Source organism: Delphinapterus leucas, chromosome 13, assembly GCF_059928025.1.
Source record: "Delphinapterus leucas isolate spDelLeu-1000000601 "Yukka" chromosome 13, BTC_Dleu_Yukka2, whole genome shotgun sequence".
NCBI lineage: Eukaryota > Metazoa > Chordata > Mammalia > Artiodactyla > Monodontidae > Delphinapterus > Delphinapterus leucas.
In genome coordinates this window covers 34,818,921-34,834,080 of record NC_143141.1, presented here as the reverse complement: position 1 = coordinate 34,834,080, position 15,160 = coordinate 34,818,921, and the positions used below count along the sequence as shown (strand labels likewise).

Sequence of the window (15,160 nt, the reverse complement as noted above, 5' to 3'; positions counted from 1 at the left end):
GGGATATTAGAATGTCAGTGAACCTCACAAAAAAGTCTAGGCATCTCAGGTCGGAGGGCAGGGCAAGCACAAGAAGCTCATTCTTCATCTGACCCCGGACCACCGTGAGTCACTGAATCCTGGAGAAATGGAAAGGTTGTGTGGACACATATACACTACCAAACGTAAGGTAGATAGCTAGTGGGAAGCAGCCGCAGAGCACAGGGAGATCAGCTCGGTGCTTTATGACCACCTAGAGGGGTGGGATAGGGAGGGTGGGAGGGAGATGCAAGAGGGAGGAGATATGGGGATATATGTGTATGTATAGCTGATTCACTTTGTTATAAAGCAGAAACTAACACACCATTGTAAAGCAATTATACTCCAATAAAGACGTTGAAAAATAAAAAAAGAAAGAAAGGTTGCCTTCAGCTTTTAAAAACAAGATCCACATGCTTACTTGTGTCATTACATCAACATAACTCAGGGGGTGCAGTAGAGTGACGGGCTGGGAAGGGGGGTTGCCATTCAGGAGGTCAGTGCTGAGGTGTGTGAGAGAGGCTGAAGGAAGGAAGGGAGGAGCTGTCATCCTACCAGCAGCTCCACTGGGCTTTGGGGCTTCCAGCTGCAGCCTGTGGCTTCTGGCCAGGGACCCAAGGCTGGCAGACAGTACCCTCGGATTCCAGCTAAACTCTTAGCAGACTTGCCCCATCTGAATACCAGAGAGATGGGATACATTTATTCTCCCGACATGAAGTCATGTTGGTAATAATGAGAAAGATAATCAGCGGGACTTTCTCTCCTCCCTGTTAGAAGCATAGAGAATTGCTTAGCAAGGGGTCAGATGAGCACATTCTTAACTGGAAGGGCAAGAGATGGGAAGAATGCCCTTGGCTCACCTGTGCTAGCCTGAGAGGACCTCAAGCTACCCAGAGCCGAACTATGCATCCCTCTCTGGAATGAAGTGTGGGGCATGATCAAGACTCTACACAGGGATAAAAAAGCTAAAATGTGTTTGACAGGCAGACTTGAGGGAGACAAGATATTACACCTGGACGACCACACAAGGGTGGGCTGTGTATGTGGGGTGTGCAGTGGGAAAGGGAAAAAGAAGGAACTGGCCAGTAGGTATTCAAAGAGTAACCTGGAATACAGGCAGGTTGTCTGTATATGTGCTTTGAGTGTATTTTAGCAACAGATTTCTCATACCTTTTTGTCTCGCATCACTACTCTACTGGAGTAGCCATATCCTGATGGCATCTTGGGCCCCCTGTAACCTGGGGTTGTGGACATCAAGTGGAGTGGTCATCCCTTCTGTGGAAATAAATGAATAACAACTGAATGAGAAAAGCAAAGGCTTAGAAATTGATCAAGTCCTGCTCATTTCGGGCTGATTGTGAGAGAAGTTATTGCTTAGCTTCCACGATTGTCACTAGAGATAGCAATATGGTTTTCCACAAGTCTGACTTCTAGCAGGCTGGCTTCCTGGGTTGTTTATTGATGATAAGGGGGCTGGTTTCCTGGACAGGTTGCTGCAGGTTGTGGGTCAGAGTCCTATTCTTAGGTCTGACAATTGTCCGTTCATTTTAGATTCTAAATTTTACTTTATTAAAATCTTGGCAATAGTCCATTGATAGGTTCAGTCTCTCAGAACTATTCTGACAGGGCAGAGAAGGAGCTGCAGGGTAGGTCTCTTTCCCCAAGTCAGTTTTTCCCTCTGGAGAAGAGAGTGGGTGAGTTTTCTGGGCCCGTAGCAGCATTCTCTGCTCAGCTTGTGTGATGTGAAGAAGGAGGCTGGGAAGACTGCCTGGAAGAAAGGAGCATGGCAAAATAAAGCCTAATTGGCTTTCTTCAAGCTTTGTAAAGGAGAGGGTGCTTTATCCATGCTTTGATGTTCAACAGTGGTAGTAACTTCCTTGTTTTGCTAAATATTAGGCGAAATCAAATGAGACTCCTGAACTTTTGCTTCTGGAAGTGGGGCTCTCGGGCTAAAGAAGGGACTATGCCCAGGAGACAGTGGCACAAGTCAACATGGAGCATCTTTCCTCCTATTCAATCCCACTTGTCCTCCAAAGCCCAGACTAAGTCCCACCTCTCCAGAGAGAGGCCTTCCTCGAATACTCCCACGCACAACAAACTTTCCCACTTCTCTGAATTTCTGTAGCCCTCGTCGGAATGATTTCTTCCGGCTCTTCATCCCACTCAGCTTTACATGGTTACCTGACTGTGAACCTGGGGGGCAGAAATCACATCTTATTTTCAATCTAGATTGCAACCTAGGAAAACCCTGCACATAGTGGGCTTGCTAACTGCGTGGGGGAGTGGTAGTCTTGTGGTAAGAAAATGATGGCTCGGTGAGAGTATGAAGACTTCAGAGCATCAAAAATGCACTGCAACCAGAAGTTGCCAGACTCTCGCCTGAACTGAGATGGTCAAATTCACTAGGCAGAGATTTAGGAGGAAACACTAAGGTTTCTTGCATTTTCTGAAGAAAGACCCTGCATTGGAGGCTGATGCTGTGGTTTCTTACCACTTTGGCAAAGACACATAAATGTGTGCAATGTCACTAATGGCCATTGAACGTCTGCAAAGTCCTCCTCCCTGCTGGGATCACCTGTCCTTTAGGATTTAAAGAAAATTGTCTTGACCCCTCATCCACATCTGTTGGGAAACTTAAAATCCTTTCCCCAGTTTCTCGGAGGATTGTAAGGGGCTTACATTTCTTTCATTTAATCCTAATTGGATTTCCCTGCTCGGTGGCATTTTCTCCCCCACGACATCTCAACTCTCATGTGTGCTACCCTTTTCCAAACCCTGTCGTGCTACGCTAGAATCCTTCCTAAATTCCTACACTCCTTCTCAGTAATATGGACACAGTGGAATGTGTGTGGATGGCAGTTTTTGACCAAAAATTTGAGGCCACACCTCCTACACACATCCCATACTTGTGTGGTCATCCAGGTGCAATATCTTATCTCCATATGAAAGACACTGTAAAACAGAGTAAGTGGAGGAAAAATACCTTTGAAAAAGATTTAAGGCAGGAAACAAGAGAAGATTATCATCTACACTGTTCTTTAGGGGAAAGTCAAGAAAATGTGTTTTCCAGGAAATGGAAAAAAACAATGAGATAAGAGGATAGTAGACAAATGAAAATGAAGCTGCCTCATGAGTACATAAATAAAAGGAAAGCAGAAGAAATGAGGGAAAAAAGTGCTTTGAAGCAAAATGAGGGGGATTGTAGACGTTAAAAGTATTTTAGAAGTAGGGACACTGGAGGAAAATCTAGGTTTCAGTTAAGGCAAGAAGATGAAAGAAACATCAGTAGAGAGGTTGACAGTATGGGGGGATTTACTTTACACAAAACGAGTTCTGGTGGGCACAGTGGAAAATTTGGGAAAGAGGAATTGAAAGAAACAGAGTCAGGGTGTGGAAACCCTCAGTGATGTGGTGATGAAAATAGATGGCTAGAGAGCTTATATATTCTACAGTTGTGTGAATGAGGCAGAGTGAGTTTAGCTGGGCACTGAGGGCAGGACACAAGTTAACCAAAGTCCTGGAGATCCACATTCACCTTTCACCGGGAGCACTTCCTGGTGTGAGGCCCTTCCGGTGGTGTGCATGCAGTAAAGTGCAGCCATGGTCAAGAGATGCCCCGAAAACAAAGCAACTCAGAAAGGCTACAAATAAAAAGGCCTCCTGGTGAAGGCAAACAAAAACAAATTCAGGGATTGCAATATTAATACCAGTGAAACTGGATCCAAGATAAAAACATACTAAAGTTCTTTTAGACCTTTGAGGAAATGTTTAATCCCATGTTTAATAAGCCCAACTCAGCTGAAGTTAACAAAGGAATTTCTCAGTTTATGTCATCAAATCAAAGAAAGAACAGAGACACAGCTGGCTTCACCTGAATCTAAGGACTCCCGAGAAGTCCAAGCGCTTTCTGTTTCTTGCTTCTGCGTCTCTCTGTATGTTGGCTCCATTTTATTTGCTGCATGGAGGAGAACGTGGGAGGGTTATATCCTTCCAGATGTGACCAGAAAAGAAAGGGAGGCAGACCTACTAGCTCTTATAAGAAAAATCCTGGGAAGGAACTCTGATTGGCTTGGTTTGGGTACCAAGTAAACCCTGGTCCAGTTGCTGTCATGAGGTGACTGAGGCCCTAGGATGGGCTTAGCTTCACAAATGTGTCCCCGGTGGTCAAGGCTGCAGGGTCCCTCACCAGAAAAGGGGTGGGGGAGGGGTTGCTGGATAGAGTTTTAAAAAATAGCCACTAACATAAATAGACATACAAATTCAACACATTGTTATTAAAAACAAAACAACAATAATATACACACCACAGCTAGTCCAATAAAGATAACTAAAATGAGTAATCAAAAAAGGGACCTAACTATAGATATTGTGGAGAACAAGAATTATTAGAATATTATGCATAGTGCTGTGCTAATGTATTTTAAAACCTTGATGAAATTCCTTTTTAGGATAATATAAATTATCAATATATGTTCAAGAAGCTTCATGCATAGGTGAGTTCTTTCAAATCTTTGAAGAAAAGAATTCCCATCATATATACATTGTTGGATAGCAGAAAATTTTATTTTATTTTACAAAACTAGCATAATCCTGAGACAAAAATAGAGCAAAAGATCCCCCAAACAGGCCAATGAACAAACATAAAAACCCCTATAGACTAATGAGTGAACATGAATGCAAAAATATTAACTTCATAGTTCAAATATAATCAAGTTATTCTCATGTTTAAAACACAGCCATAGCTTCCTAACACGTTTGATGTGAAGACAGAAACTCCTCAGTACACAAGGTCCTCTCCTCTCTCTACAGGCTCATCCCGCCCCCACCCCGCCCCTCCCTGGAGTGCTGTGTTCCAGCCCTACTGGCCTGTTTCATTCTTCATATGCACCACGCGTCTATCACATCACATTTGCACATGCTGTTCCCTCCACTCACATCATTCTTCCCTCCCTTTTAGACTTATTTAATGCCTCTCAGATCTAAGTTAACTCATTGCTTCCGCAAGAAATCTTTCCTACCTCGCTAATCTGTCAAATCCCCCTTACTCCTGCGCTTTTCAAACTGTAGGGTTTGAGATTCTGTTAAAATACAGATTCTGACTGGGGAGGCGTGGAAGGACTGGAGATTCTGTGTTTCTAACAAGCTCCTAGGTAAAGCCCTTGCTGCTGGTCCATGGATCACACATTGAGTATTGTAAGCCTTTTCTTCCTCGCACCTGCTGTGGTTGTACTTTTACATTCATTATATGATTATTTGATTAATATCTGTGTTCTCTACTAGACTCTAAGTAAGCTTTATGGGGGCAGGGACCATGTGTGTTTTGCTTACCATGTATCCAGCACACGGCACAGTCCTGTCACATAACAGGTGTTCAAAAGGTATTTGCTGAATAATGAACCAATGAGAAAAATGATATCATTATCTAGGGATATATTTATTACAAAGGCATTTGATAAAAATAGTTTTTAATAAGATTGCCTAGTAAATTAAGGATAGAAAGTTCTCTTTGAGTATGATGAGAATATTTACCTCAAATATTAAATGTATTATAAAGTTATAATAACTTTATAACTTTATACAAAGTTATAGTACAGTTATTTAAAACTATAAAGTTATAACTTAAGTAATAATAACTTAATAAACATATTATTAAAGACAGACAGAAAAATTTAACAAAATAAAGAGTTCGGGAATAGATCCAAGTATATATATATAAATTTAATAAAAGATAAGATGGCTTCAAATCACTGGAGAAAAAGAGGAGTCATTCAATAAACATATTGGAACAATTGACTAGCCATGTGGGGAAAAAAATGACCTAGATCACAAAATAAACGCCAGATTTAAGGGCTTCCCTGGTGGCGCAGTGGATAAGAATCTGCCTGCTGATGCCGGGGATGCAGGTTCGATCCCTGGTCCGGGAAGATCCCCCAGGACGCAGAGCATCTAAGCCTGTGTACCACAACTACTGAGCCTGGGAGCCACAACTACTGAGCCTGCGCACATAGAGCCTGTTCTCTGCAACAAGAGAAGCCACCGCAGTGAGAACTGCGCACCGCAACGAAGAGTAGCCCCCACTCGCCGCAAGTAGAGAAAGCCCGCGTGCAGCAACGAAGACCCAAAGCAGCCAAAACAAAACAAAAAAAACCCCAGATTTAAATTTTAAAAATGAAACCAAAAAGTACTAGAAGAAACACAGGCAAATCATTTTTATAACCTTGAGGTAGGATGCTTCCTCATATGGATATAAAAACAAGAAATAGAAAAAGATGAATACATAAAAAAAGTTTAAACTCTTGTTTCCTATAACCTAGGAAAACATTAGGAACCTATGTGATAGATCAGTGGTCCCCAACCTTTTTGGCACAGGGACAAGTTTCGTGGAAGACAATCTTTCCACGGACGGGGGTGGTTGTAGGGGTAGGGGTGGGGAAGGTTCAGGCAGTAATGCGAGCGATGGGGAGCGTCATATGAAGCTTCCCTTTCTCACCCACTGCTCACCACCTGCTGTGGGGCCGGGTTCCTAAGAGGCCGCGGACAGGGGGTTGGGGACCCCTGTGATAGATAATATAAAGTGCTCCTACCAATCAAAGAAAAAGACAAACCACTTAATAGAAAAGTGAACAATTCATCACAAGAAAAAGAAATACGCATGGCTAGTACACATGTTGTTATGATTTGAATTGTGTCTCCCCAAAAAGATACGTTGAAGTCCCAACCCCTAGCACCTTGGAATTCGACCTTATCTGGAAATAGGATCTTTACAGAAGTAATCAAGCTAACACAGGTCATTAGGGTGGGTCCTAATTCAATATGACTGGTATCCTTATAAAAAGGAGAAACTTGGACACAGAGACAGACATGCACGGAGGGAAGTTCATGTGAAGAGACACAGGGAGAAGGCAGCCATCTACAAACCAAGGAACCCTTAAGGCTACCAGAAGCTGGGAGAGAGGCCTGGAACAGATCAGCCCCTAGAACCTTCAGAGGGGGCAGCACCATGGCTACCAACACCTTGACTTTGGGCTTCCAGTCACCAGAACTGTGAGAGTACATTTCTGTGGTTTTAATCCACCCAGTTTGTCATACTTTGTGACAGTAGCCCTAGGAAACTAATGTACATGTGAAATAATATTAAGCTTCACTAGAAATTTAAGAAATCAAAAAGAAAACAAATCACTATTCTTTATACCACTGTTCATCTTGTGAGGTAGCAGAATAAAACCAGTTGCAGGTGAAGATGAGAGGAACATTTATACAATGGTGGTGGTTGTAAATGGTACAACTTATCTGTAAGACAAGGAAGGCCATTTGGCAATATATATTAAAAAAATCATAAATACATGAAAATTTCTTGACCCAACAATTTGCCTAAAAGGAAGAACCTAGGGAAATAATCAGACATGTTTGGAAGGATATGTGAACAAGGATGTTTACTACAGCATTTATAATATTCCATATTTGGAAGCAACTGAATGTGTAACCATAGAAAATTGATTAAATAACTAATGAATGTACTATATCATGGAGTATCCTGAAGACATAAAGAATGATGCTGTGAGAGTGGTTTTTATTGATGTGGAAAGATGTGTATTTGATTGATTGAATTACTTGAGAGTCAAGTAACAAAAGATTCTGTGCAAAAGATTTTATATTCATAAGAAACATGTATATATGCATAGAGGAAAGTTTGGGGAGTTACATGATAAAATGTTAAGGTTTGTTATGTGTGGGTGATAAGATTACAAATGATTATAATTTTCTTCTGGATGGTTACATGGAATTTCTATGTTTTCTCCAGTAAATATATCTCCCTTGGTTATATAAAAACGTTTTCAAGTTGGAACATTCCATCATAATTAATGAGCGAGAGAGTGGGGATTGCTCAGCTCATGTAATACTGCAGCTCACTCAACAGCAGCACTTTTAAATTATTATTATTTTTTACTATGAGGTGCTTTCCCCACAAAGCCTTAAGGCCACGTCACTGCTCAGATATACTAGGTGGACAAAGAGGCAGCCTGGGAAAGCTCTGGCACATGGCAGGGAGCTGGTGCTGTGGACTGGGTTTCCATCTTCATTTCATGTGTAATCACAGCTCTGCCCAGATTGCCTTAATGACAGCCTCTCCTCACCTGGCTTCCTGAGCGATACATTCCTTCCCACCTGGTTCACAGAATGCTATTCTGATTCTCGAGGACGTGGCCCATCCTCGCTCAGTGCCTCCTTGCCAAAGATGCCCTAAGTCACTCTATCTTTGGTACCAAAAATCTGATTACTGTAACGAGATTTTTTTTCTTCTCACCTCCTTCAACTCTCTCCTACTCATGTCTCCTGCTGTCTTACCCGTGTAAATCACTCTAAGGGTTAACAGAATTATCTCTCCTCTGCCTGTAGCTTTGGGAAAGCAGGTAAGCTGATGTGTGCAGGTGAATGGGGAACAGAAGACAGATGGCGCATACTGGAGCTTTGACTTCTGTTCTGATGGGACTGGCAGAGTATGCAAACTACTTCCGTTAGAAAGGCATCCTGGAAACTTGTTTACAGTATTTAATCATGGAGATCTGTTGTTAACCTCTCCATATATGTGCGTGTGTGTGTGTGTGTGTGTGTATGTATACATATTCCCCCCACCGCCGCCACATGCAAACATGTTAAGATCTACAAAGTGTCGTACAATTGTTATTTTATTATCAGGGATGCTTTTGGCTGAGTTTTTGCTTCTATTCTTCTGAGTACATCAATGAAGTGGAACAGAAAATATTAAGGACAGATATTGGAGTAGCTTCTCCTCTTAAGGAGAGATTTGTGACCAGAGCTTAATGGGACCTGTCAATGGGACAGGTCCTGCCTTGTATTTTTTGTTGCTTAGAGACAACTCACCTACTGGGGAGAGAAGTGACGCCTGGTATATGCCAGGAACCCTAATAACCACTTTGGTTCCTAAGTGCAATAGTGCCTGCCCTCACTGTGACTTTTAGGACCACAAAACATATTTGATGGAATAACAATGATAATAAAGAAAATTTCCCCAGACTTACAAGTTTTATAACAATTTGAGATATACTAGCACATTTGCAGAGTTGTTTTGAAGGTAGAAATAGGTGAAATTGTATTTTTCTTTCTACATTTCAGTATTTTGCCAAATTTTCTTTAAGAACCATGTACAACTCTTATAAATGTGAACATCATGAGAAAGAAGAGAGCCCTGAACCCAAAACCTCCCTGGGCTGACAGTTGAGGTCCTCAGGTCTGAGCTTCTGCCCCATATGGAGACCTTTACCACGAGCAGGTTGCCCAGCCCTGGGCCAGGTCACAGCCTAAGAGGTGGCAGGTCACTGACCTCCTCCCTGCTCCCACAGTCCTCCTGAGTTCAGGTCTCTGTTTTAAATACTTAACATGTTGAAAATTCCAGCAATAGCTCCAGTTCTTCTGACTCTCCCATGACTCCCAGCAGCCTGCCAGTCCTCGTGGGCCCCAGAATCTCCTCAAGATCAGAGACCAGTAGGTACTTAGCATGCCTGTGAATCTTCTCCAAATCTTTTTACCTCCTGAGATTCTGAAACAAAACCCCTACCATCTTGGTCAGGTCATTTCCTCTTCTTGGACTCAGTTTACCAAATTGAAAATGAGGTTAGATCAATGTTTCTAAATTTCTCTTCTGTGAGGTGATTCTAAAAATCCTAAAACCAACCAAACTCTCAAAATAATGCAGACTGTATTTTTTCTTAAATATATTTAAAAACATGTAGTAAAATAGAAACACATATATTGTCATTATTATTGTGTAATAAACTATCTTTAAGGGGTGGTGAGCCAGGCTTAGGCACACGAGGTAGAGGGCGTGCTGCACGGATGGGCAGTGATTACCAATGATGATGGTGGGGTCCAGACCCACCATCTACTTGATGATCACTGGTCCATGCTAGGCCTCTTGTCTTGTAATTATGGTACAATTCTGTCATAGTTTGTGCTTTATGTTCTTCCTGCAATAAAAATGATTTAATTTTTCAAAATATTTTCACTCCAACATATGAATATACTTGGGATCATTTTGTGTAGCATTTAACTCCCCTATGAGACCGTTTTGGCTGCTTAGTTGAATCCAAGTGACCCAACTCACATTCTATCAATGGAAGATGATTTAAAAAAAAGTTATTGTCAAATTTCTTAAGAAAGCACTAGATTGTAGGATCTTTAGATTTCCTTTTACATCAGGGAATCTATACTCATGTGGATATAATTCAGGGAATGAAAGAGGAAAAAACGTTTGGAGGCCCCATCCAGTAGGAACTTAGGGATCTACCAATCAAAGCGAAGTGTGTGTATACCTGGGTGCACAGTGTGTGTGAGGGCAAAACACTCAGGTACAAGGAGGCTTGAAGCAAGGAGGCTGAATGGATAGGGATTGCTCCCAGAGCTTATCAAGGAACACCTTATCTAAGGACTCCTTCCAAGGCCGCCTGGACACACGCAGACAGATAGACAGACAGGCTCACACACACACACAGAAACACACACATACTCAGACATAGAGAGGCGCAGAGACACACACACAAACACTGTTTTGTATTCTTTTACAAGAAGGTTAGTCAGGTGCAGCCACAGGAGGAGACAGAGGAGGGGCTCAGGAAAACAAAGTTTATTGCACTCATGGGTCCTAGAGACAGGAGGCACAGCACGTCACACAGGACTATGGGGAGAGACACCCTGGTGGCCAGGAAGCAGGAGTGAGGGGAGCCCTCAGTCCATGGATTTTCTTGGGGTTTCTGTGGAAACAACAAGGCAAGACAGGGTGAGCAGTTTAGGACTGGCCAGTTTGAATAGTTTCACTGGGCTTTAGGGGTGAGTCCTAGTCGCTGGAGCAGGCTGTCACACTCACAGGTCCCAGTTGTCCAGAGGTGAGCGCCAGGGAACCCTTTGTTGTTTCTCAATCTAAATCTGCTCTTACTCAGGGTTGGGGGGACAATTTGGGGGATACCTGACCCTGGGATGATTAAGGCATAGGAATATTGCTTCCAGGTCAGGTAAAGTAGATGTGACCTGGCTCTGGATCGCTTAGTTTGTGTCCTGGCTAGATCCTTTGCTATCTCTAAGAAATGGGAGATAGCAGTCTCTGCTCAGCAGGAAAGGTGTTTTAAGATGCAAAAACATAATAATATACAGAAAATTAGGTAATATAATTTATATATACATATAAAACAGACACACGGGCTTCCCTGGTGGCGCAGTGGTTGGGAGTCCACTGCGTGTGTGTGTAAGAAGGACCAGCCAACCCTAGGGCCAAGCGATAGGGGCATGAAATAGAGGACCACTTAGTGATTTCTGCTTTGCTTACCCCAATCAATGGGCCTCTGCTTTAAGAAGCAGGGTGCTAAATGCTCAGTGGGACTGCCTGGGCCATAGGTTGGCAGTGGCTGCCTCTCTCTACTGAAGGCCATGCTCTGTTGAATAGTTCTCTTTCATAGCTGTGGGTCTCTCTGGGTTACAGTGACCTTTCCCAGTTGTCCCCTCCAGGTCTAGAGATAGTAACAGCTCCCCAGGTTGCTCGCCTGTGGTACAGTGCAGGATTGTTGCTTTGCCTTAATCCTGTCCTCATTCACTGTAATTGATCTCTTTATCTCACTCTCCTCAATTAGCTGACTGCTGGGCGCACCCTCTCTTTTCAACTCACACTTTGAGTCCTTTGTGCCCTGGTCCTAGTTTTATAAAAGTCTTGCCCAGCTTGAGGAGTCCCACTGGGCCTTTCAGGGGTTGCTTCCCTGAGGCCCTTCCTGGCCCTGGGGTTGTGAGGGTAGAATAAGGTTTTGTAAGCAATCATGCAGCCCCTTCATTCCCCCCAGAGGCCCTAAAATGCTCAAGAAGCCCAGCGGTATGCTCTGGAATGAAAAGGTGATAAATAGGTTTTGTAGCCTGTTTGGAGGGCCCAAGTGCCTTTAGAACAAGAATCAGAATAGGACAATGCCTGGGACCTGTTATTTTGTTACCAAGGCTGTTGCCCCAGAGTCATACCCCAGCCCCTCTCTCGAAAAAAAAAACCCAGTTACTCTTGGGGACTTCCCTGGTGGTCCGGTGGGTAAGACTCCCCGCTCCCAATGCAAGGGGCCTGGCTTCGATCCCTGATTGGGGAACTAGATCCCACATGCATGCCACAACTAAGAGTTCATATGCCGCAACTAAGGAGTCCACATGCCACAACTAAGAAGCCTGCATACTGCCACTAAGAAGCCCACATGCTGCAACGAAGACCTAGCACAGCCAAAAAAAAAAAAAAAAGAAACCAATTACTCTTATCTAAGTTTCAGGAGGGAGCTGCAAAGAGCAAAAAAAACCAAGAACTGGTTAGAACCAATTAGACCCAAGGTGGCAGAAGATTTGACTTCAGCTGGACCTTGAGCCTCATTATACGCTCATTGTAATATATTAGCATGCTAAATGACACACCCACCGGTGCCATGACAGTTGACGATTGCCATGACAACAACTGGAAAAGCTCATACAAGGACTGAAAAGGAGAGCTGCGTTAGTTCCAGGACCAAACCACACCCCTGTTCTCGGATAATCCATGAATATTCATTCCTCTCAGTCTTTCCAAATCTCTCCCTTTTACCTTGACCCTTCTATATATTTGGTGTCTCCACCCAAATTGGGTTGAGAAGTTGATTTGTGAACTAGGTTCCCAATTCTCCATTCTTTGGCCATTGAATAAAGCTTGTGCTATTCCAGTCATTGGTTTCGTTATTGGCTGCGAATCCGACTGGAAAAAGAACTTCCCTGACTGAGACAAGGGGTCTCAGCCCAGGCTCGGAACCCTGGTTAACCAATTTGGTGACACTTTTACCCACTGCTCACAGCCCCCCTGCTCTCTCCTCCAGAATTCTTATACCACAGGGTATAGGGGCAGTGATCTGGTTGGAAGAGGGTTGAGAAGACTTAGGAAACTTGTCTTGAAACTGCAATTGCAGGGTTTTGCTGGAGATTCAGTGTTTTATGAGGAGGCTTGTGGGGTGTGGTAGTGAGGAGAGGGTGTTGATGAAGGTCTGAGCCTTGCCCACTCACTCCTTAGCATGGCCACTGGCTCCCCCTTTTGTTAGAAACTGGCCATGCCAGTTCCTAAATAAAAAAATTATAAACGAATGTAATTCAAGTTGTAGGGGAGCCATACTTGCTACCCCAAAATGTCTCTTTGGCATGCAGACTATTTCGAACTGGAAAACATCAAGGCCCAAAAGATTCAGGAAAAAGCTTTGACCTTCCTCCTAACTGCCTAAAAGAATGTAGATAGAGGATGTGTTCCAGGAAAGACGTTATCACCGTAGACCGTAGATAACTATAGAGTGAATTAGGTGTGTAGACAGGGAGGAGCCTAGCGAAGTCTCTTTGTTAAAATTCCACTCTGTAACCCTCCTTTTCTTGGCGGGGATTGGGCGTGCGGTCTCGGTCCGAGTAATGTACGGAGGTAGAGGGAAAGGGCTTCGGCCCCCTCCGCGTCATGTCTTCGGTACCGGCGGCTTCCATTCCGCGGGTTCTATCCTCAAGCGCTGGGACACAGGGGAAAAAAAAAAATTCCACTCTGTGTCCCATTGTCTCTGCATGGCCCAGCAATATTTATTTACCAAACATTTGCTTTTCCATCTCCATGTCAACTGCCTTCCTCCCCTTTGAAGTCCCAAACCACTACCTTCAATATTCTCTTTTGTCTTTGACTGAAGATGGCATTTAAAGTGAGAGTTTCAGCCATTTTGGCTTGTTATTCAGTTTTTCTGGGTTTCTTCCATGTATACATGTTATTAAACGTTTATGTGATTATCTCCTGTTAATCTGTCTCATGTCAATTTAATTCTTAGACCAGCCAGAATAACCTAGAAAGGTAAAGAAAAGTGTTTTCCTCCCTGACAAAGTCAAACTTTGAGAAGGATTTTCATGGAATTTGACAAAACTAATATTAAAGTGTAAAGGATAAAAGAAAATAAAGTGTAAAGGATCAAGAATTGCTAAGACAATTTTGAAGAAGAATGTGGTGAAGATATTCTTCTTTTAGTTATTAAGACATCATAGGGAATTCCCTGGGAGTCCAGTGTGAAGATTCAGTGCTTTCACTGCCGAGGGGCTGGGCTTGATCCCTGGTTGGAGAGCTAAGATCCCACAAGCTGCGTGGCATGGCCAAAAGAAAAAAAGACATCATAAAATGTAGAACTTAAAACTGAATTTTAAGGGATGAATTTCTGAGGTATCCAATGTATATGGGAGCTTGAATTTAATGGCAGAGGAACTTGAATTTAATGGCAGAAGTGCTACGGGGTATAGGGAATAATGAACTATTCAATAAATGTTCTGGAACCAGTGGCTCTCTATGGAGAATATAAAAATAAATCCCTACCTCACATCACACACAAAATAAATATCACACGGATTAAAGCCCAAATGTGGAAGAAAAGCATAAAACTTTAAAAGGAAGAGTATTTTTAGGGGTAGAGATAGATTTCTCAAATAAAACAAAAAACTCCCATGAACTATAAAGGAAAATTTGACAACGTTAAAATTAAAACACTGCAAATACTAAAACACATCATAACCAAAGGCACAACCTTTGAGAGAATGACATAGCCCGAGGACATGACAGAAACTGATTAGAACCAAATGGGTCCAAGATGGCAGACAAGTCAACGTCCACTAGACCTTGAGCCTCAGTATATGCTCACGTCAGCAAGCTAAATGACACACTCACAGGCGCCATGACAGTTCCAAGACCAACCAGAAGCATCAAAAAGTGGGCGGTGGCCCAGTTCCTGGAAATCCCCACCCCTTACTAAAATAGCTGGAATAGTCCTCCCACTCATTAGCCTATGAAATTACCCACTCCTATAAAAACTGACAACCCCATACCCTGGCGCTCTTCTCACCTTCTGAGATGGCCCACACTCTGCCTGTGGAGTGTGTTTCTCCCAAGGCCACTCTCGCCTTCTGAGGTGGCCCACACTCTGTTTGTGGAGTGTGTTTCTCTCTAAGTAAATCCACTTCTTACCTATCACTTTGTCTCTCACTGAATTCTTTCTGCGATGAGACATCAAGAACCTGAGCTTCATTAAGTCCTGAAACCAGGTGTGTGATCTCAGTTGGAAGACTGCTGGTTTTGTCTGGG

At 43.0% G+C, this 15,160-nt stretch overlaps 1 non-coding gene across 1 annotated transcript; it reads left to right on the top strand.

Moving 5' to 3' along the window:
• The first annotated feature begins 13,421 nt into the window (after positions 1–13,421).
• Positions 13,422–13,570, top strand: LOC115803588 (small nucleolar RNA SNORA57). Its single transcript, XR_004024337.1, has one exon. It is a non-coding gene; the product is annotated as a small nucleolar RNA SNORA57 (small nucleolar RNA).
• The last annotated feature ends 1,590 nt before the right edge of the window (positions 13,571–15,160 follow it).